We start from the raw sequence: 22,841 nt of genomic DNA on the forward strand, positions 1-22,841 counted from the left end.
TCCCACCCCCTTTTCCCAGTCTCCCCAGAGGTTAATCCCCCCAGTTTTGTTAAATAAAGAGTTTCTATTTTTGAACACAGGTGTCCTTTATTTTTTACATCAGGAAGAGGGGCTAGGGAGGGGTAAGTGGAAGGAGGTGAAGAAGGAATGGGGTACGAGCCCCCGATAGGGAGTACTGGGGTGGCTCTGCGAGCTCCTCAGGGTGGAAGCTCTCTTGCAGCCCCCCGATTGATCCCCCCGGATGGCAGCCTGCGGCAAGTGCAGCCGGGCTGATGGCCGAGTGCTGTGATGTGCTGAGTGCAGGCACTCAGGGCACTCCAAGCCAGGACTGCTTTGCTGTCCCTCATCGAGGTAGACAAGCAAGCGGGGAACCCTGAGAACTGTCTGTCTGGGGTGGGGGTTGGGTCCCTTTAAGCACAGCCCTCGGCTAGCCTGAGGCAGCAGCTCCACACTCTAAGTCCTAACCTGATGCCCTGCTGGCACTGGTTCTGGCCAGCCTTAACTTTGGTTCAGGGTCCACTCAATGTGGACATGCTAGTTCAAATTAGCAAAATGCTAATTCGAACTAGTTTTTAGGTCTAGATGCACTAGTTCGAATTAGCATAGTCCGAATTAACTAATTCGAATTAAGTTAGTTCGAATTACTGCTGTAGAGACCTGATGGGCAGGACTCCCTGGGATGCTAACATAAAAGGGAAAGGAGTCCAGGAGAGCTGGCAGTATTTTAAAGAAGCCTTATTAAAGGCACAGGAAAAAACTATCCCAATGAGCATCAAGAAAAGCAAGTACGGTAGGCGACCAGATTGGCTTACCAGGGACATCCATGGTGAGCTTAAACACAAAAAGGAAGCTCACAACAAGTGGAAACTTGGACAGAGGAGTATAAATACATTGCTCGAGAGTGCAGGGGAGTTATCAGGAAGGCGTAAGCACAATTGAAATTGGAGATGGCAAGGGATGTGAAGGACAACAAGAAAGATTACAGGCATGTTAACAATAAGAGGGTGATCAGAGAGGATGTGGAGCCCTTATTGGATGAGGGAGGTAACCTAGTGACATATGATGTGGGAAAAGCTGAAGTACTCAATGCTTTCTTTGCCTCTGTCTTCACGGACAAGGTCAGCTCCCAGACAAATGCACTGGGCAGTACAGTATGGGAAGGAGGTGGACAGCCCATGGTGGGGAAAGAACAAGTTAGGAACTATTTAGAAAAGCTAAACATAGAGAAATCCATGGGCCTGGATTTAATGCATCTGAGGGTACTGAGGGAGTTGGCAAATGTCATTGTGGAGCCTGTGGCCATTATCTTTGAAGACTCGTGGAGATCGGGAGAGATCCTGGATGACTGGAAAAAGGCAAATGCAGTGCCCATCTTTAAAAAAGGGAAGGAGGACAATCCAGGGAACTACAGACCCGTCAGCCTTACCTCAGTCCCCGGAAAGATCATGGAGGGGATCCTCAAGGAATCCATTTTGAAGCACTTGGAAGAGAGAAAGGTCATCAGGAATAGTCAACATGGATTCAAGAAGGACAAGTCGTGCCTGACCAATCTGATTAGCTTCTATGATGAGGTAACTGGCTCTGTGGACGTGGGAAAGTCAGTGGATGTGATATACCTTGACTTTAGCAAAGCTTTTGATATGGTCTCCCACAATATTCTTGCCAGCAAGTTAAGGGAATATGGATTCGATACATGGACTGTAAGATGGATAGAAAGCTGGCTAGACTGTCAGGCCCAACGGGTAGTGATCAACGGCTTGATGTCAGGTTCGTGGTCAGTTTCTAGTGGAGTGCCCCAATGATCTGTTCTTGGACCAATTTTGGTCAACATCTTTATTAATGACCTGGATGAGGGGATGGATTTCACCCTCAGAAAGTTTGCAGATGACACTAGGCTAGGGGGAGAGGTGGATACGCTGGAGGGCAGGGATAGGGTCCAGACTGACCTGGACAGATTAGAGGATTGGGCCAAAAGAAATCTGATGAAGTTCAACAAGCACAAGTGTAGAGTCCTGCACTTGGGATGGAAGAATCCCAAGCATTGTTACAGGCTGGGGACTAAATGGCTAAGTAGCAGTTCTGCAGAAAAGGACCTGGGGATTACGGTGGATGAGAAGCTGGATATGAGTCAACAGTGTGCACTTGTAGTCAAGAAGGCATATTAGGGTGCATTAGGAGGAGCATTTTCAGCAGATCCAGAGAAGTGACTATTCCCTTTTATTCAGCTCTGGTGAGGCCCATCTTGAATATTATAGCCCCCACTAAAGAAAGGATGTGGACGCATTGGAGAGGGTCCAGTGGAGGGTGACCAAAATGATTAGGGAGGAGAGACTGAGGGATGAGGAGAGACTGAGGGATTTGGGTCTGTTTAGTCTGGAGAAGAGAAGAGTGAGGGGGGATTTGAAAGCAGCCTTCAACTTCGTGAAGGGAAGTTCCAAAGGGGATGGAGAGAGCCTGTTCACAGTAGTGATGGAAGGCAGAACAAGGAGCAATGGTCTCCAGTTACAGTGGGAGAGGTCCAGGTTGTATATGAGGAAAAACTATTTCCCTAGGCGGGTGAGGAAGCACTGGGATGGGTTAACTAGGGAAGTAGTGGAATCTCCATCCCTAGAGGTGTTTAAGTCTCAGCTTGAGAAAACCCTGGCTGGGTTGACTTAGTTGGGATTGGTCCTGCCTAGAGCAGGGGGCTGGACTTGACGACCTCCTGAGATCTCTTCCAACTCTATGGTTCTATGATTCTAGCTAGATTCAAGCGAGTTCAGGTATGTCTAGAATCGTAGAATTCTAGAGGAACTGCAATCATCCCCCCCCCCCAACTGAAGTGTGGACCAACCCTTCCTCCCATTCGTGATAAGGCTCAGCTGCTTATATCTGTGACGAGGAGAGAAAGGCAAATGGTGAACTTGCTGCTGTTCCTTCGGTGCATGCGTAACACTGTTAAGAACATGGAAATGGCCATGTGGGGTCAGTCCAAAGGTCCATCTAGCCCAGTGTCCTGTCTGCCAACAGTGGCCAATGGCAGATGCGCCAGAGGGAGTGAACACAACAGGTAATCATCAAGTGATCCTTCCTCTGTCAACCATTTCCAGACAAACAGAGGCTGGGGACACCATTCCTACACATCCTGGCTAACAGCCATCGATGGAGCTCACCTCCATGAATTTATCTAGCTTTTGTTTAACCCTATTAAAGTCCTGGTCTTCCCAACATCTTCTGATCGTATCTGGTTAACTAGTCTGCTATATATTTGAGAGAGTCTGGCTGTTTAAGAACTCCTCCTTAACAGTAAGAGTGAGGACCACCAAATTCGGGGCACAGGCTCCTCTTATCATAACTGAAAGCAAGGTCAGGGTTTCGCTGTGCCAGGACAGTGGGCTGTGCCTGGAATGGGATTGCGTCTCGTCAAACCCTACAGAAAAGGAACAGAATCACCAGGCTGGTCGTGTGGCCTCTCTCTCCAGCCCTGAGCTTCCCATCCCTTAGGGAAGATGGGGAGGTTGAAGCTCCCCACTCCAGATTCATACAGAAGTGTTGCTGGCTGTGCCCCTTGGTAAGGGAGCGAGGGGAAAGTGCACTGTTTGCTGCATTCCTTGCTCTGGCTGGGGAACGCAGGCGGCAGACAAACCTGGACCTGGCCCAGCCGGCAGTGGCCATGGAGAGATGCTTTTCACCTGGCCCCAAGCTGTTGTGCGAGAGGGCTAGGGATTTCCTCTCTCCCTGGGGCAGCCTACTCACTGAACCCCTCCTCCTCACTCCTACCGCAGAGCAATGATTTAAATGAAGAGCAATGAAAATTAAATAGGGACTCGAGCCACGCTGGGTAAATCTAGTCCTAAATATGCAAAATCCTGGGCCAAATTCTCTACTGGCAGCTCCGATGATTTGACGGGTTCCCAGTCACCTTACACTAGCTGAAGATCTTCCCCAGTGTATTACGGAGACGTGTTTCGTTTCTATTTACAGGGTCTGTGCCTATCTGATCAGCTCTTTTCCTTGCAGGAAGTCCGCCCGCCATCAGCTGCCATTTTATTAGGTAGCATGCGTCCAGCTGATTTCAATAAGGCAGGTTAAAAAAACACTGGTTTCCTGCTATTACAATAAAAACCACTTGGAAGGATTAATTTCAAGTGATAAATCTGCTGCCCTTTATGCACATGCACTTTGTGGAAATGCGCTGCTTCCTATCAGTTGCCTAAAGCAGCATGTCAGTTACATAGATTAGGGTATATAAAATACATAGTGTATCTCCTGGTTCTGTTGGGTCCTGATTATCTGACCCTATTAACTCCCAAGCAGCGTGATTCTGCATACATACGTTCACAAGCGCATGACTCAAAACATATTTTCAAAGACCACCAGAGTTGGTGTTAGCACATTCGCTACAATACCAGGTCTTTAGACACGCTCTGCAAATAGACATTGACACAATGTTTAAGTTCTAACAGAACTGTAGACCTCCTCTTCTTGGTGTCTTATACTTTCCAACCTCTCCTGAAGTTGATGGTTTAAGTGGGATGTGACATTGTAGGCATCAGATTCTTTATGGGTTTGTTACAGGGAATGTCAACATATTTCAAGGTACAATCCTATTGCCCTCCATTACATGCAAGCAGTTTGAAATGATTCTTATACGCACCTTATTTTAGTATGGGATGTGCCTTTACACTGGCATTTCACATCAAAGCTGCACTAGACATAAGAAATTGTAGGTGATTAGGAAGAGAAGCACAGAAGACAAAAAAAAAAGTGCCCAAGAGCCTATATTCAAATTTAAAGGGGAGTTTGTTTTAGCCCAGCTTGGATGTATCAGATTCACTGTCTGAGAACATTTTAGTGCTGGAGTTTACTGAAATACATGCTTGTGGTAAGGATTTTAAACCTGGAAGCTCAAGAATCTCCAACCCCCAAGTGGTTCAGAGCATGGGTCACGGCGGGTGCATCTACACTGTGGGTGCTATTTCAGGATACTTCCAGGATCCCAAAATAGCTATTCTGCGTCTTGATCGCACACCCGTTATTTCGAAATATCTTTTGAAATAACAAGTGTGCTATTCCGATGTCCCTGTAAACCTTGTTCCATGAGGATTAAGGGACATTTTGGACTAGCGCTCTATTTCAAAATTTGGCGCTGTGTAGACAGCGCCAAATTACAAAATAAGCTATTTTGAAATACACTCAGAATAAGCTACTCAAATTAAGGAGGTTATTTCGAGCTAAGAGTGCAGTGTAGATGCACCATGCATGTAACACACTGGGGGATGCTGATACCCAAACCTCACGGAAGGGCATGTATATGCGCCATACAGAAGAGTAGGTTTTCATACTATGACTATCCATCCATCCATCCTCACTTTTTGCAGATGAGAGGAGGAAAAGCAAGGTCTATTTCCCCCAGAGGGGAAGAATGTTCACATTTTTATTATTTTCCTTGACTGCTCTGCTGCGTCTCCTTAAATCACTATCATCCGTAGCTTCGAGTTCTTCTCCTAGGGATAACAGTGATGATCTTTCGTGTGCTACCAATCACAACTAGCCAATTCAGACCCCACTTTGGATCTCGAGCATCAAATGCATGCAGCAAACAGCTTGTGATTAACTCCTGTGTGTGTGTGTGTGTGTGTGTGCATGTATAATCATAGAGCTGAAGAGACCTCAGAAGGTCATCAAGTCCAGCCCCTACTCAAGGCAGGACCAATCCCAACTAAATAAACCCAGCCAGGGCTTTCTCAAGCCAAGACTTAAACACCTCTAGGAATGGAGATTCTACCACTTCCCTAGGTAACCCATTTCAGTACTTCACCTCTTAGGGAAATAGTTTTTCCTAATATCCAACATAGACCACTCCCACTGTAACTTGAGACCATTGCTCCTAGTTCTGTAAATAGCTTCTCTCCATCCTCTTTGGAACCTCCCTTCAGGAAGTTGAAGGCTGCTATCAAATCCCCCTTCACTCTTCTCTTCTGCAGACTAAACAAATCCAAGTCCCTCAGCGTCTCCTCATAGGTCATGTGCTCCAGCTCCCTAATCATTTTGGTCGCCCTCCGCGGGACACTCTCCAATGCGTCCACATCCTTTCTGTAGTGGGGGGTCCAGAACTGGACACAATACTCAAGATGTGGCCTCTTCAAAGCCGAATAAAAGGGAATAATCACTTCTCTGGATCTGCTGGCAACGCTCCTCCTAATGCACCCTAATATGCCATTAGCCTTCTTGGCGTTGATCAAAGCGTTGATCACTACCCGTTGGGCCTGACAGTCTAGCCAGCTTTCTATCCATCTTAGAGTCCATGTATCGAATCCATATTTCCTTAACTTGCCGGCAAGAATATTGTGGGAGACCATATCAGAAGCTTTGCTAAAGTCAAGGTATATCTCATCCACCGACTTTCCCAAATCCACAAAGCTAGTTATCTCATCATAGAAGTTAATGAGGTTGGTCAGGCACGACTTGTCCTTCTTGAATCCACTATTCCTGATCACTTTCCCCTCTTTCAAGTGCTTCAAAATGGATACCTTGAGGATCCCCGCCATGATCTTTCCAGGGACTGAGGTAAGGCTGACCGGCATATAGTTCCCTGGATTGTCCTCCTTCCCTTTTTCAAAGATAGGCACTACATTTGCCTTTTTCCAATCTCCACGAGTTTTCAGAGATAATGGCCAAAAGCTCTGCAATGACATTTGACAACTCCCTCAGTACCCTCAGATGCATTAAATCCGGGCCCATGGATTTCTCTATGTTTAGCTTTTCTAAATAGTTCCTGACTTGTTCTTTCCTCACCAAGGGCTGTGCACCTCCTTCCCTTATTGTATTGCCTAGTGCATTTGTCTGGGAGCTGACCTTGTCCGTGAATACAGAGGCAAAGAAAGCATTGAGTACTTCAGCTTTTCCCCACATCATCTGTCACTAGGTTACCTCCCTCATCCAATAAGGGCTCCACACCCTCTCTGATCACCCTCTTATTGCTAACATGCCTGTAACCTTTCTTGTTATCCTTCACATCCCTTGCCAGCTGCAATTGAATTGTGCTTCCACCTTCCTGATAAGTCCCCTACATTCTCAAGCAATATATTTATACTCCTCCCTAGTCATCCGTCCAAGTTTCCACTTCTTGTGAGTTCCCTTTTTGTGTTTAAGCTCACCATGGATGTCCCTGGTAAGCCAAACTGGTCGCCTACCATATTTGCTTTTCTTGCTGCACATCGGGATGGTTTCTTCCTGTGCCTTTAATAAGGCTTCTTTAAAATATTGGCAGCTCTCCTGGACTCTTTCCTCTTCATGTTAGCATCTCAGGGAATCCTGCCCATCAGTTCTCCGAGGGAGTCAAAGTCTGCTTTTCTGAAGTGCAGGGTGAGTATTTTGCTACTCTCCTTTCTTTCTTTGGTCAGGACCCTGAAATCTACCATCTCATGATCACTGCTTCCCAGGTTGTCACCCACCTCTACTTCCCCTACTAGTTCCTCCCTGTTTGTGAGCAGCAGGTCAAGCTCAATGATGTAGATATTGGGATAGAGAGTACGCTTATTAAGTTTGCAGATGATACCAAACTGGGTGGGGTTGCGACTTCTTTGGAGGATAGGGACATAATTCAAAATGACCTTAGCAAGTTAGAGAAATGGTCAGAGGTAAACAGGATGAGGTTTAATAAAAAGAAATGCAAAGTGCTTAGGAAGGAACAATCAGTTCCATACATACAAGATGGGAAGCGACTGTCTAGGAAGGAGCATGGCGGAAAGGGATCTAGGGGTCATAGTGGACCACAAGTTGAATGAGTCAACAGTGTGATGCTGTTGCAAAAAAAGCAAATATGATTCTAGGTTGTATCAACAGGTGTGTTGTAAGCAAAACTCGTGAAGTCATTCTGCCGCTCTACTCTGCACTAGTTAGGCCTCAGCTGGAGTACTGTGTCCAGTTCTGGGCGCCACATTTCAAGAAAGATGTGGAGAAATTGGAAAGGGTACAGAGAAGAGCGACAAGAATGATTAAAGGTCTAGAGAACATGACCTATGAAGCCAGGCTTCATGAACTGGGCTTGTTTAGTTTGGAAAAAAGAAGATAAAGGGGGGACATGATAGCGGTTTTCAAATATCTAAAAGGGTGTCACAAGGAGGAAGGAGAAAATGTGTTCCTCTTGGTTTCTGAGGACAGGACAAGGAGTAATGGGCTTAAAGTGCAGCAGGGGAGGTTTAGATTGGACATTAGGAAAAAATTCCTAACTGTCAGGGTGGTCAAATATTGGAATAAATTGCCAAGGGAGGTGGTGGAATCTCCCTCTCTGGAGATATTTAAGAACAGGTTAGATAGACATCTGTCAGGGATGGTGTAGACGGAGCTTGGTCCTGCCTTGAGGGTGGGGGGCTGGACTCGATGACCTCTTGAGGTCCCTTCCAGTCCTATTATTCTATGATTCTATGATTCTATGGACCCATGTCGGTTCCTTCAGCACTTGTATCAAGAAGTTATCCCCAACATTCTCCAAAAACTTCCTGGATTGTCTGTGTACTGCTGTATTGGTCTCCCAACGGATGTCAGGGTGATTGAAGTGCCCCATGAGAACTAGGGCCTGCGATCTGGAAGCTTCTCTCAGTTGTCTGAAGAAAGCCTCGTCTACCTCATCCACCTGATCCTACCCATCCTGGCTAATAGCCATTGATCAACCAAACCTCCATGAATCTATCTAGCTCTTTTTTGAACTCTGTTAAAGTTCTAGCCTTCACTTCATCCTCTGGCAAGGAGTTCCACAGGTTGACTGCGTGCTGAGTGAAGAAAAACTTCCTTTTGTTTGTTTTAAAGCTGCTGCCTATTAATTTCATTTAGTGACCCCTAGTTCTTTTATTGTGTGAATAAGTACATAACTTTTCCTTATTCACTTTTTCCACACTAGTCATGATTTTATATACTTCTATCATATCCCTCCTCCCTTAGTTTCCTCTTTTCTAAGCTGAAAAGTCCAAGTCTTTTTAATCTCTCTTTATACAGGACCCGTTCCAAACCCCTGATCATTTTGTTGCCTTTTTCTGAACCTTTTCCAATGGCCAATATATCTTTTTTGAGATGAGGCAACCACATTTGTGGGCATTATTCAAGATGTGGGCGTACCATGGTTTTATACAGAGGCAAGATTCGAAGTATTTTGTTAGTCTCTAAGGTGCCACAGGATTAGAAGTTATTCTATTTATTTTCCTAATCCATTTGAGGACACTGCGCTCTGCTCTGAGAATCTGAGAAGGGGAGGAACTAAATTCCCAGAGTACAGGCAGTCCCCGGGTTACTTACAAGATAGGGACTGTAGGTTTGTTCTTAAGTTGAATCTGTATGTAAGTCAGAACTGGCGTCCAGATGAAACTGATCAGTTTCAACAGCGGCTGAATCTGGACGCCAGTTCTGACTTACATACAGATTCAGCTTAAGAACCCCAGGCATCCCCAAGTCAGCTGCTGCTGAAACTGATCAGCGGCTGATTCCAGGAAGCCCGGGGCAGGGGCTTCCTGTAGTCAGCCACTGGTTAGTTTCAGCAGCGGCTGAGTTGGGGACGCCTGGGACAGAGCAGCTGGGGTGCTGCCGGGTTGGTCCAGTAGCACCCAGAGCGGCACTACGGGACCAACCGGCAGCGCCCCAGCTGCTGTACCACAGGCATCGGGAGCAAAGCGGCGGAACACGCGGGCAGCGGACAGCCCAGACGCGTCTGGGCTGTCCGCTGCCCGCGTGCTCCGCTGCTTTGCTTCCTCTCCCTGGTCTGCTGGAGACCAGGGAGAGGGAGGGCCCCGTTCGTAACTGCCGATCCGACGTAAGTCGGATCCGCGTAACTCGGGGACTGCCTGTACATTATTTTCTAGGAGTTATTCACTCAACTCTAACAAACAGAGGTGATAAAATAAAGGTTAAAATATGCCCATCACAACCATGTGATTGACATCTCGGTCCTTCATTTATGCCTCCACCAGAATCTCCCACTGTCAAAATGCATTGCTGGCAAGCAGACACCGTGCACAGGCAAACAACAGTGCCTGTGAATGGCATGTGTAGGGTACGTACATTAGTTCGTTTGCAGTGATTAGGAACTACAGCTAACATGAGACTTTGAGACTGGCCCCGACTGTGTGCGATACCTCCGAAAGCCCTGCTTTAATTAAGGAGAATTGGGTTAGATCATTGCCTTTTTTTTTTTTTTTTTTTTTTTTTGTAGATTGCAGCTTTGAGCCATCCCTGTAGCGCTGGATGTTTGTGGTCTACTCAGCTTCCTGGAGTTCAGTCGCTTTTTGTTTAGTGTTTGCCATGGGATATCTTGGCCACAACATCTGTGCATGGAACATCAAAGATGGGCTGTAGTTTACATTCTGGCGAGATGAAGTAAATGCAAGTTGTTTGTGTGCGCGCGCGCGGGCTCGGGGATCTTGCTTCCACTGTCATTTTTGCGTTTCGGAGCGGAAATGTCCGTGGTGGCTTTCCAGCGTGGAGTCAGATCAGCTCAGGGAAACGGGTGGCTGTGGCTCAGAGAGCCGTGGCTGTCGCATGCCCTTTCCTGGAATGTGAAGTTGCCTGCTGAAGAGCAGCCGGGAGTTGTCTGGTTTTGTGAGGGGAAGATGACAGGTTGAGTTAGAAGTGAGGGTGGGTTTGCCAATAGGACAGGGGGTGAGGAATCTCTTTAGGGTCAGGTGCTGCTGATCCCCAGAAAAATCAGTTGGGGGCAAAAAAAAAAAAAAAAAACCAAAACACGCCCCCAAAACAAAACTACCCTCCCCATAACCCTAAACAATCCCTCCCTGATGTGGGCCTGGACTGAGAAGGAGAAAGACCCTCCCCACATGCCCCTCACACACCAGAGCCTAGGGGGGCCCAAGCTAGTGGATTTTGTGTGCCCCTCCCCCATGGTGGGGGAGGAGCTGGAGCACCAGCACGGGCTTCCCAATGCTTGGGGGAGCACTGAGCCTCAGGGGCCGGATCCAGGCAAGCTAGGGGCTGCATCCGGCCCCTGGGTCTTAGGCTCTCCACCCCTGCAATAGAAGGTTGCCTTGTCCTCCCCCTTCTTCGTTGTCCATAGCACAAACATTTTCCTGGATAAAAATAATCCTGGGTAAAGCCAGGTTTAGGCACAGGCACTCCTGCATATTAATGCTCACCTCTTATATTATTTATCATTTCTATGATCATATCACCTCGGAAACCCAGCCATGGACCAAACCAGGAATCTGCTGTGCTCGGTGCTGTACAAAGAGCCCCAAAAGATAGTCCCCGCCTAACACAGCGGACAAGTGAAGTAGAAGGTGAGAAACAGATGGAGACAGAAAAAAACAATTCCAGGGGGGTAACCGTGTTAGTCCGTAACTTTAAAAACAACGAATTTCGAAATAGGTTCCTAGCGAAGACATGGCTGTAGAGACTAACGGATACAGTACAGGCAGTCCCCGAGTTACGCGGATCCGACTTATGTCAAATCCGCAGTTACTAATGGGGCCCTCCCTCTCCCTGGTCTCCAGCAGACCAGGGAGAGGAAGCAAAGCGTCGGAACACGCGGGCAGCGGACAGCCCAGACGCGTCTGGGCTGTCCGCTGCCCGCGTGTTCCGACGCTTTGCTCCCCGTCCCCCTGGTCTGCAGACCAGGGGGACGGGGGGCAAAGCAAAGCAAAGCCACGGAGCCCGAGGGCAGCAGGACAGCCACGGCGCGTCTGGGCTGTCCCGCTGCCCCCGTGCTCCATGGCTTTGCTCCAGACGCCTGTGGTACAGCAGCTGGGGCGCTGCCGGTTGGTCCCGTAGCGCCGCTCTGGGCGCTACAGGACCAACCCGGCAGCACCCCAGCTGCTCTGCCCCAGGCGTCCTGATTCAGCCACTGCTGGTCAGTTTCAGCAGCGGCTGAATCAGGACGCCTGGGGCAGAGCAGCTGGGGTGCTGCTGGGTTGGTCCAGTAGCGCCGAGGAGTGGCAGCGCTACTGGACCAACCCAGCAGCACCCCAGCTGCTCTGCCCCAGGCGTCCCCAAGTCAGCCGCTGCTGAAACTAACCAGTGGCTGACTACAGACCAGTGGCTGACTTCCTGGAATCAGCCGCTGATCAGTTTCAGCAGCAGCTGACTTGGGGATGCCTGGGGTTCTTAAGTTGAATCTGTATGTAAGTCGGAACTGGCGTCCAGATTCAGCCGCTGTTGAAACTGATCAGTTTCAGCAGCGGCTGAATCTGGACGCCAGTTCCGACTTACATACAGATTCAGCTTAAGAACAAACCTACAGTCCCTATCTTGTACGTAACCCGGGGACTGCCTGTATCATGAGCTTTTATGGGCAAGACCCACTGCATCAGATGAGACAATGACAGACTTGGTCAGCATGCTGAGCTGTGGTCTCAGCACACACCAGCCGACTGTTAGCAAACTCTTGGTTAGCTTCATAGCATGACATTTTAAGGAGGATACTGCTTATATAGAGTACCTGTTTTTAGGGCCCTAACGCCTGTTGTCAAACAATGAGGCCTCAGTCCCAGTTTTCATCCATAAAAATAGTCTTCTACAAGGGAAATATCGTCTAGTGGTGAGGACACTCGTCTGGGATTTGGGAGACCTGACTCCAGTTACAGGCTCCTTGTGAGCCCAGAGGCACATCACTTACCCCCTCTCTGCTTCAGTTCTCCGGCTCTCTCCTGGGGACAGTCGCACTGCTCCATCGCCTGTGGCAGGGGAAGGATGAAAACCCAGAGGCGTTTAGCACACATAGCGATGGGAGATTATATACATTTCCCGCACAGATGCAGAGGAAAAGCCTCCCACGCCCTCTGGACATTAGGCATGCTAAAGCTTTTAAAGATATTCTTGCGTGCTATTGACATAGCTGTTGCAGGCAAGACAGGCGGTAGTAAACCACGGCAAAGTGCTATGGGACTCTGCATTTATTGGTTTGCCACTATCTCCTGTCCAGCCAGGCTTACGTTTTGAAACGGGAAATTCTGCTGCACGAGACTTTTACGGGCACAATATTCTTTCCCCACCTGAGTAGCTGAGACGAGGCCCTCTCTGCAACAGGAACTAGAATGCTGCGCAAAAGCTGTTTCATTTTATTCCCCACTTCCCCCAGCTGGGCAGTAGAACCCCAGATCAAAATAACTACTCCTGCCTTAATCCACCCCTGGCTGATTGCGGACAACAAATGCAGGTTGGGGGTGGGGGAGAGGAGTGGAGGAATGAAAGTAGCAAAACAAAACGGCGGCCATCTAGGGCTTCAGACATATATCTGTGCTACACAGTTTGGGTGCTCAAAACAGCCAGAGCCAATAGGCTAGAACACACATTCTCCGGGTGCAGAAACATGGCCCCTTCGCTCTGGAGCGAAAGGAGGTTTCCATTAGCACCATCCGGCCCAGCAGACGCAGGGAAGATGCTCTGAGTCCAGCCCTCAGAGGGTTAGCAAGACACACTGCAGGGCCAGAAGCCTCCATGTCTCCTTTCACCTTAGCCACATACCTGCCACACAAAGCCAGTGTCTAGAGTGGCTACGTTCGGCTCCCTGCCCTCTGTCATTTACCCCTGCTTTGACCAATCCCAGGCACTCAGCTTTTTCAATTAAAATATTGTGAAATCCCTCCTGCCTCCTGACACACTTTCAAAGAGAGGTTCTGCTGGGTATAAATGCAAAGGGGTTCCCTGAGCCTTTTAAGGCAAGTTTACATTTTCCAAAGTAAATTTTGCTTCCCCCTCCCCCAATGCCCTATATTATTACCTCCAATTACAGCTGTAATAGCTCCGGAATTGCTATCTTTGTTCTGCCCATCGAAACCCCTGGCAGGAATAAATCCCTGATTCAGCAGCGAGCATTGGCATTTTCTTCATGCGGGGCTGAATCCCTGCCTAGACAAAGAGCTGGTTAAAGACTAAAAACAAAGAGCCCTTTTGAGAGGGGCTAAGTTCACCCAGGAGCATTACTAATTCAGTCAGGAGGCAGGAATCGACCTTTTTTGCCTATAACTCTAATAGAGAGGCTACGAGGGAACAGAGCTGCGTCTTCTGGTGGCAGGAGAGGGGCTGAACCAAGGAGCTGGAATGGTGAATGCACATGAGTGAGACTTACAGCCCTTGCTCTCCTTTGCATTGGAGTTAATGACAAAGTCCCCATTAAGCGTCCACGGAGGTTAAGGACTGTGACTGTAAATATGAGACCAGCGCCGCAGCTGGAATTATAGCTAGTCACACCTAATGAGGAGAACAGGGCTTAGAAGTTGAAAGCTTGCTAGAAATGTATTGTATTAAGTCATCTTGTCTATTCCTCCTGCTAATACAGAATACAAACAAGCAACAGCACTGCCATTCTAGATCAGGCTAATATCCAGTCTACTCCAGCATTCTGTCTCCGGTTTAACACATGGGCTACGTCTACACTGCCACGATTTTCCGAAAATACTTTTAACGGAAAAGTTTTCCGTTAAAAGCATTTTCGGAAAAGCGCATCTAGATTGGCAGGATGCTTTTCCACAAAAGCACTTTTTGCAGAAAAGCGTCCGTGGCCAATCTAGACACGGTTTTCCGCAAAAAAGCCCCGATTTCCATTTTCGCAATTGGAGCTTTTTTTTCGGAAAACAGTATTGTGCAAGAGGGCTTTTGCCTGAACGGGAGCAGCACAGTATTTCCACAAGAACACTGATGATCTTACGTGAGAGCATCGGTGTTCTTGCGGAAATTCAAACGGCCAGTGTAGACAGCTGGCAAGTTTTTCCATAAAATCATCTGATTTTGAGGAAAAACCTGCCAGTCTAGACACAGCCATGGAGTAAAAGCCTTATAACAAATTGCACTTCATGACGTTTCTTTCTGACCTCATGCAGGCAGAGGCTGGTTTATAGCCTGAGGCTCGATAGTCTTTATGTATTTTCCCCTTATTTTTTATTCATTCCTATTAACATTTCTTTGACTGCTACTAAGATCTTTGTTTCCATATCATGAGGCAGTGAGTTCCACAGATTAATTGTGCTTCACGTAATAGACATTTGCTTTCTCCAGCTTTCAAACATGTTTTGTTTTCCCTAGAAAACTCCTTGTTTTGGCACTATGAGAAAGGGTTAAAAGGAGCAGCTGACTGATCTTCTCTAAACCACTCTTTATTTGTGCTCTCTTGCTCAGTTCATCCCAGAACAAGGGAGAAATATACAAAAGCGCTCTGCGGTGGTCTACCCCTACTCCCATTGACTTCAGTGAAACCAAGCGAATCTCTCCTCCTATGGAAGTCCATCATCATTGCTCTTCAGTGTTCTATTTTACTCATAGCTCTTTCAGGATGATTTTTCATAGAATCACAGAATCACAGGGATGGAAGAGACCTCAGGAGTCATCGACTCCAACCCTCTTCCCAAAGCAGGACCAACCCCAACTCAATCATCCCAGCCAGGGCTTTGTCAAGCTGGGACTTAAAAACCTCTAGGGATGGAGATTCCATCACCTCCCTAGGGAACCCATCCCAGTGCTCCCCCACCCTCCTAGGGAAATAGCTTTTCCTAATATCCAACCTAGACCTCCCCAACTGCAACATGAGACCATTGCTCCTTGTTCTGCCATCTGTCACCACTGAGAACAGCCTCTCTCCATCCTTTTTGGAACCCCCTTCAGGAAGTTGAAGGCTGCTATCAAATCTCCCTCACTCGTCTCTTCTGCAGACTAAACTAGCCCGAATCCCTCAGCCTCTCCTCGTAAGTCATGAGCTCCAGCTCCTAATTATTTCTGTTGCCCTCCACTGGACTTTCTCCAATGTGCCCACATCCTTTCTATAACGGGGTCCCCAGAATTGGATGCAATACTCCAGATGTGGCCTCATCAGTGCTGGATAAAGGGGAATAAACACATCTCTAGATCTGCTGGCAATGCTCCTTCTAATACACTCCACTAAGCTGTTAGCATGCTTGCCTACAAGGGCACACTAAACATTTTTTTAATTGTTAAATATAGTATTTTCCTCAAATGCTTTCTGCGGTGTGCAGATATGGCAATTCTGCAGCATCTGTGACCTTGCTCATCAGAGCCTATTTCCAGATATTTCCATTTATTCTCGCCAAACCTCTTGTCCAATGGTTGACAAGGAATGGATTGGAGCTATTTCCAGTAACTGTTGACTTTCATCACAGGCTACTAAAGAGGAACATGATCTCCATCACTGGAGAGATGTAAGAGCAGGTTGGATAGACATCCATCAGGATGAGCTAGATGGTGTTTGGTCCTGCTGGAGACTGGACCTGATGACCTCTTGAGGTCCCTCCAGTTCTTGTGTGCTATGATTCTATGAGACAATTAGCCACGAATGAGACTTGGAAACAGTCTTGGACTCCCGAATCTTGGGCACTGCTAAGAGCTGTCTGGCAGGTACCAGTCCTGAGTGTAAAAAGGAGAGCTGGCAAGACAGCACCCAAATCTCGAATCGGCTCCAACCAAGCATGTTACGAATACCATGAACAGCGGCGGATTTAGGGCAGGGTGAGCGGGGCGGCTGCCCCGGGCCCTGCGCTTCCCGAGGCCCCGCGCATGCGCCTTGGCACCACGGCGCATGCGCTGTGTCAAAGGGGGGCCCCCCACGAAATTTTGCTGCCCGGGGCCCTGCAGCGCTGCCCTGGGTCCCGCGGCACTCTCATCCGCCCCGACCATGAATCTTGAATGGGTGGCATGATCAGTTAAGATAAGTGCTTCAAGCTAAACATATAGGCTACATCTACACTGCAGGCTTCTTGTGCAAGAACTTTTTGCGCAAGAGCACATTCACACTGCCATGTGCTTTTGCGCAAGAACATCCAAGGCAGTGTGGATGCTCTCTTGCGCAAGAAAGCTCTAATAGCCATTTTAGCCATCGGGGTTTCTTGCACAGGAAACCTCTGTTGCCCGTCCACACATGCCTTTTGAGCAAGAGCTCTTGCACGAAAAGGATTATTCTACTTTTTTGTGCAAGAACGGGCTCGTAGTGTGAACGCTCCGCAAGTTAGAGCGCAAAACCAGCTGTTTCTGCGCAAAAACTCTGCAGTGTAGACATAGCCATATGGTATTTAAGAAACTTTGCAGTAGACTTAAACTTGCATTAAACTTCAGCAAATCTGCCCTGAGAGGGTGATATGTTTTCGAGTAACTGATGAGAGAGAGCAAACAGTTGAAGTGCTGATGGTACCAATTTCAGAAGTTAAAGCCTTACCACATGAGAGAGGCTGCAATGATAAGCTGGTAATGCGCTTTTAAGTGGCATCTCATTAAATGAGTTGTTTAAGTCATTCACTTGGACACCAAAGCGTGCAAATTTCACACATTACAAAAGCCAGCTTTCCATTTGACTGTCTAAAGCAAAAGTGGATCTTAGTAGTGTTCTTAGCCAAATTGCCCTGTCATTTTTTTTAAAAGGAGTCCGAGTAGACATCATGGGAAGGTTACTTGTGTCTATAACTTGATACAGAAGCAGCTATAGGACCTGATGGCGTGTTATGGTACGAGCATTAAACTGAATATATTGTATTGTGAAGAGCAGATAGCAAGAACACAGAACTGTGCCCAAACAAACCCACAGTTTGTAATAATGAAGCTGCTTATTATGTAATATACCCACATAAAACTCCAATTATATGGGCAGGATCTCTTACCTGAGCGGTTGAAAAGAAGGATTAATTCTTCTATGTTCAGGGTGGACTTTCAGAAACACTCAAGGTCAGCTACACTCTGCTCCCGCTGACATCAACAGTAAGACTCCATTAGCTTCAACAGAGCTACCCACCTGCTTGAAAGTTCAGCAACTGGGAAAACATTTTCAGGATTAGGGTCTGAATGGGGCTGTCTAGGAGAGCGTGGGGGGCAGGTTACTTCTAACACTTTTACATTGCACTTGCAGAGCAAGACAAGTTTTGGTTCCAAGACAATCGGGCAAAACCCACATCCCGCTGCCCTTAGCGTCACCCTTGAGACCTCGAGGACACTGCTCAGAAAGTACCTTGGCATGTGCCGTAGATCCAGTGAGACTGCCGTAACTGGGAGCCATTCTTCACCACTTTTGCTCAGCGTTCGCTGCTGACACTCGTCCTGGCATCGAGAGGTTGGCGCATCCTGACTCCCAAGAGCAGGCAAATTGGTTCAGGTTAACAGCGCTCTCTAAATGGGGGGCATAACCCCGTTGGGTTACTTACTTCCATCAGGCTCAGCACTGTCATTTCTACAGTCCGCTGAGCCCAGAGGCAGCTCCGCCCCAGCCAAAGCCCCGTTACCGGTGCGACCCTCCCAGGAAACAAAGGCCCTTCCCATCCCATTTCTCCTTTTATAGCCTCCTCCGACAGGGTTCAGCTCTCTGCCCCTCCTGCCCAGATTGCCAGCTTGCTCAGAGTGCAGGAGGGTCTTTCTTCCCCCGTTGCAGGGGGCTGGTCACCTTTTCTTCCTCTTGCTAAAGGGACACAGGGCCTGGAGCATGTTCATCATGCTCTGGCACAGCTCCCTGGCTAGCTTCAGCTGCACACGCAGGAGTGGCCAATATGGGTGGGCCCACGGGAATTCAGAGTGGTTGACAGGTTATGCCTCAGTCAGCCAGGGCTCTTTTAAAAAATCTGGTATGGGCCAGATCAGACATGATTCATCACCTGGGCACCCCCGGGACTTCAAACACTTGCAGCAGGGTGTAAGTTGGGGGAGGGGAGGATTTAGTCCAAGGTACCAAGTAAAATGCTCTTGGGTTAGTGAATGTGGCACAGAACGGTGATGTGTTTGGGGCAGAGCCTGGCACACACTTTGGATCTGGATCTAGGGTGTCCAGGCGTCCAGTTTTCAACCGGAATGCCCAGTCAAAGGAAGGCTGGTGGCTCCGGTCAGTTTAGTTGGTGGCACGGCAGGGTGAAGGCAGGCTCTCTACCTGCCCTGGCTCTGCACAGCTCCCAGGCAGTGGCCAGCAGGTTCTTGCAGCTCCTAGACATATGAAGGGGGACAGGCTGGCCCCTGTGCTGCTCCACCCCCAGCACTGGCTCTGCTGCTCCCATTGGCTGGGAACTGCAACCAGTGAGAGTAGTGGGAGCGGTGCCAGTGGGTGTGGTCAGTGCACAGAGCCTCCCTGGTCCCCTGTACACCCACAAGCTGCAGGGACTGCCAGCTATTCCCCAGGAGTTTCTCTTTAGTTATGCGCCACCTGGATACCACACCTCTCCCCCATCCCAAACCCTGGCCCAACCCGGTGTTCTTTCCCATGTCCTATGCCCCCCAACCCCAGCTCTCTACCCCTCCTGCACTCCAAACTCCATCCCTGCCCCCCAGAGCCCACCACCCCCGCACAAACCTCAGCTCTCTGCCTCAGCCCTGAGCCCCCTCCTGCACCCAAATCTCTCCCAGAGCCTGTACCCCCTCCCATGCTCCAAACCCCTTGGCACCTGCCCAGACCCCTCCTCCGCAGCTCCACTTGAGTCTTCCCTCCCTGCTAGAGCCCCCACCCCCTGCTCCATCCTAGCGAAAGGGAGGGAGGGATGGAGGAAGGGGGCATTGCCTCGGGGAAGGATTAAGGAAGGGGCGGGACAAAGCTGTTTGGTTGTGCGCCATTAGAAAGTGGGGAACTTTCTGGATCCAGATTTCAGCTCTTCCGAAATCTCAGCAACTGCTTTCGCCCCTCCGTATTCAGCCAGGCACATAAGCACAAGCATAAATTCACCATTAGGGTCCATTGGCTTAAGTGCTTGAAAGGGGGCATCCTATACAAAATGCCAATCGTGATCCTGTTACGTAATTTTGTCACAACCACAACACACACACTTTTGCAACAGTATTTGAGATGCAAGAGTGGACATAAATGTAATTTTTAGTGCAGGTTGAACCTCTCTACTCCGGCAACATCCATGGCCCGGCATGATTTTACTTTTCCGGATGTCCACTTACCATGGGTGTGGCCAAGTTTCCCACGGTCCCAGAAAGTTTGTTCACAGCCCCCAGTCTCGGCGCTCAGTGTTCGGTGCTGTTATTTAGCTCTAACGTACCCCTCAATCTCTTCTAAGAGCCCAGCAAGCTGTGGAAGTGTCGGTCATGCTGCTAGACATTTTCAACCTTCCACGGTTTGGCAAATTCTCTGGTTCGGCGCCGGTCAGGTCCCAAGGGTGCCAGACGAGAGAGGTTCAACCTGTTTCACAAAATAATTGGGTTTGTCTTATTATTGTTTGATTAAAAAATAATCCCAGGAGAGTTAAAATAAATTCAATAGCACCTGGAGCCTGGCTTTGTCAGCCGAAGCCAATGCTGACGACTGATGGGTATTCTCTCTCGCTGAACTATTTTATTAGGTCACGTTACAAAACTGTCTTGGTAAAGAATGAAATAAATTAATCTACTTGGCGATCGCATGCATGACTGACACGGTGCACTCACCAACATTTTGCACGCAGCTGTGAACATCTGTGGTGGTGCCAATTAAGCCGTGATAGTATCACTGGGGAGGGAAAAGAGAGAAACTATCACACAAAGCTGTATTCAACAACTAAAAGAAGAAGAAAAAAAGCTCATGCAGGTGTTCTATGCTTTTAGCGGGGGGAAGGGGGTTGCTGAAATGTTATGCTTAAATCAAGGTGGCCGAAGTGTTCCTGAGTTAGGAAAAACACCCCAAACTTTCACTGCCCGGGACTTTTGGCAGTAGGAATTGGATGCCTGTCAACCTGCATTGAAGTGAGTGGATGTTAAGCACATGTGCCATCCCTTTTCGAAATCGAGGCTCTAATATTTATTTTAAAAACAGGGCTCCGCTAGCAAAATCCACAGTTTGTTTTGTAAGCTTTGAACTAAATGACTCGTTGGTGTTTTTAAAGACCAACATGTGTACACATCAGTTTCTAAATAACATGTTAATACCCAGCTGAGCCTTTCTTTCAGTACCCAAATGCTGAGGCAACATTGCCAGCATCACAGAATGAAGACTGCAGACAATACACACTGGAGAGAGCAAGGCAGAAAGCACAGGCAAGGCAGAATCAAAGGTGTTTCAGACACTCAAATCTTCTCTCCAGAACCCTGGTATTCGCCATGTCTCTCCCTTCTGATCATGTTTGTTTGGATGCCCACAGCACGGTGGTCTTTTAATCATGGCGTTCCCAGAGCAGGGAATTACACTCGCTTCTGTTAATGCTGATGGATGCTACGTGGTTAGAATATTGCAGAGACAAGGTACCTTTGCGTACCCTTGCCTGCGTGATACCAGAGATGAGACGGGAGGTTCAAGTGATCGGCAAGAGAAAAAGCTCACTATGAACACTGATCAAAGATACGACGCTCGCTCCCCCATGATAAGTGTTGTGTTGGAGATCAACTGAGTGATGAAAAGGTATTTTTGTGGCATTGCTATATGCTGCTTTGCCGTAACACCCAACGTGTCGCAGAGCAGAGGGGACGGATACTCCGGAGGGTTTGTGTGTGCAACAAACCAGGCATCCTAAAATGGAGACTTCCTTGGCTTATGCTGTTACCGTGATTATACATGCAACTGCGCTGAATGGTGGCTGAAAATGAAGCACCTCTGCGTTTGCATGCTCACCCTTTGGAAAACCGGACCATAAATACCGTCTACATTGGGTTCACTTGATATTTGACCCCTTTAATCTGGGAACCAGGGTGCAGCTCACTTGGCGATGGAGCGTTGGCTCTGACAGGCTCTAACCATTGGAAAGCACGCACCAGACCTCCCCAAAGTCCCCTCCTGCCCTCCATCCCCCTACCTCTCTCCCACTTCAGCTGACTCCTTTGCCCAACACTACTTGCCTCCTCTGCCCCGCCTCTTTCTTTGCTCCTTAGCAGACTCTCTGGGGCCCAGCAGTTCCACTACGTTTGGTGATGGGGTGTCTCCACTGGTCTGGTACTCTTGGGGCCAGGTGCTGTACTCAGTCCTCAAAGTCTCTAGGGCTTCAATGATCTGGGCTTCAGATTCTCTTCTGACCTCAGGGAAGGGCCAGCACTCCTGAGATCTGGAGACTCTAGCCAGTGTCAGGAACTCTCCCATGGATTTCAGAGCAGAGGTGAGTTTTCTGCGGGTCAGGGAAAGGGGACGATTTATATAGGCTGTCTCAGACCTGCGAAGAAGCTGGGCTCACTTCTTTTTGAGTTATGGGTTGGGGTGTGGACTGTTTCCTATTTATTTTGTTTTTTTGCTTGCACCAGTTCTTCCCTTCCTAGCGGAGCAAGTATCTAGTTTAACCAATAAGTTACGTGCAATAGATTTACCCTGTCAATTCTCTAGAGCAAAAAAAAAGGCAGTAATCCACCCACAGGCTGTGTCTAGACTGGCAAGTTTTTCCGCAAAATCACATGATTTTGCGGAAAAACTTGCCAGCTGTCTACACTGGCCGCTTGAATTTCCGGAAAAGCCCTGACGATCTCATGTAAGATCGTCAGTGCTTTCCCGGAAATACTATGCTGCTCCCGTTTGGGTAAAATTCTTTTTCCGAAAGACTTGCGCAAAAGGGCCAGTGTGAACAGCACAATAGTGTTTTCTGCAAAAAAGCCCCAATTGCGAAAATGACGATCAGGGCTTTTCTGCGGAAAACCGCTTCTAGATTGGCCACGGACGCTTTTCTGCAAAAAGTGCTTTTGCGGAAAATCATCCTGCCAATCTAGATGTGCTTTTCTGAAAATGCTTTTAACGGAAAAGTTTTCCATTAAAAGCATTTTTGGAAAATCATGCCAGTGTAGACGTAGCCCCAGTGTTTTACAGGTCGCTGTAGTAATGGTGTGGGGACCTGTGGAGCAGATAGCCTCAAGAGATGCCCCATTGGGTAGCCTTTGAAGAAAACCTATTGGGCAAGGACAGGCTAGACAATTTTGTGGTGTGGGAGACCATTTTATAACTGTTCACCTCACTATTACTAAGTGACAATGCAGATGATACCAAACTGGGTGGGGTTGCGACT

The 22,841-nt window shown here is 48.2% G+C and overlaps 1 long non-coding RNA gene across 1 annotated transcript in view; it reads right to left on the bottom strand.

The window, feature by feature from the left end:
• Positions 1–21,689, bottom strand: part of LOC142830901 (uncharacterized) — a 45,721-nt gene extending 24,032 nt beyond the window's left edge. The window contains exons 1-5 of the long non-coding RNA XR_012906431.1: positions 19,834–21,689; positions 17,921–18,078; positions 17,577–17,726; positions 13,700–13,827; positions 12,596–12,653 (exon numbers count right to left, since the gene is read on the bottom strand). This is a non-coding gene — a long non-coding RNA (uncharacterized LOC142830901). The remainder of the gene's footprint in view (positions 1–12,595; positions 12,654–13,699; positions 13,828–17,576; positions 17,727–17,920; positions 18,079–19,833) is intronic.
• Positions 21,690–22,841: the final 1,152 nt, after the last annotated feature.

The sequence above is a fragment of the Pelodiscus sinensis genome, chromosome 11 (assembly GCF_049634645.1).
Source record: "Pelodiscus sinensis isolate JC-2024 chromosome 11, ASM4963464v1, whole genome shotgun sequence".
NCBI classification, from domain to species: Eukaryota; Metazoa; Chordata; order Testudines; family Trionychidae; genus Pelodiscus; species Pelodiscus sinensis.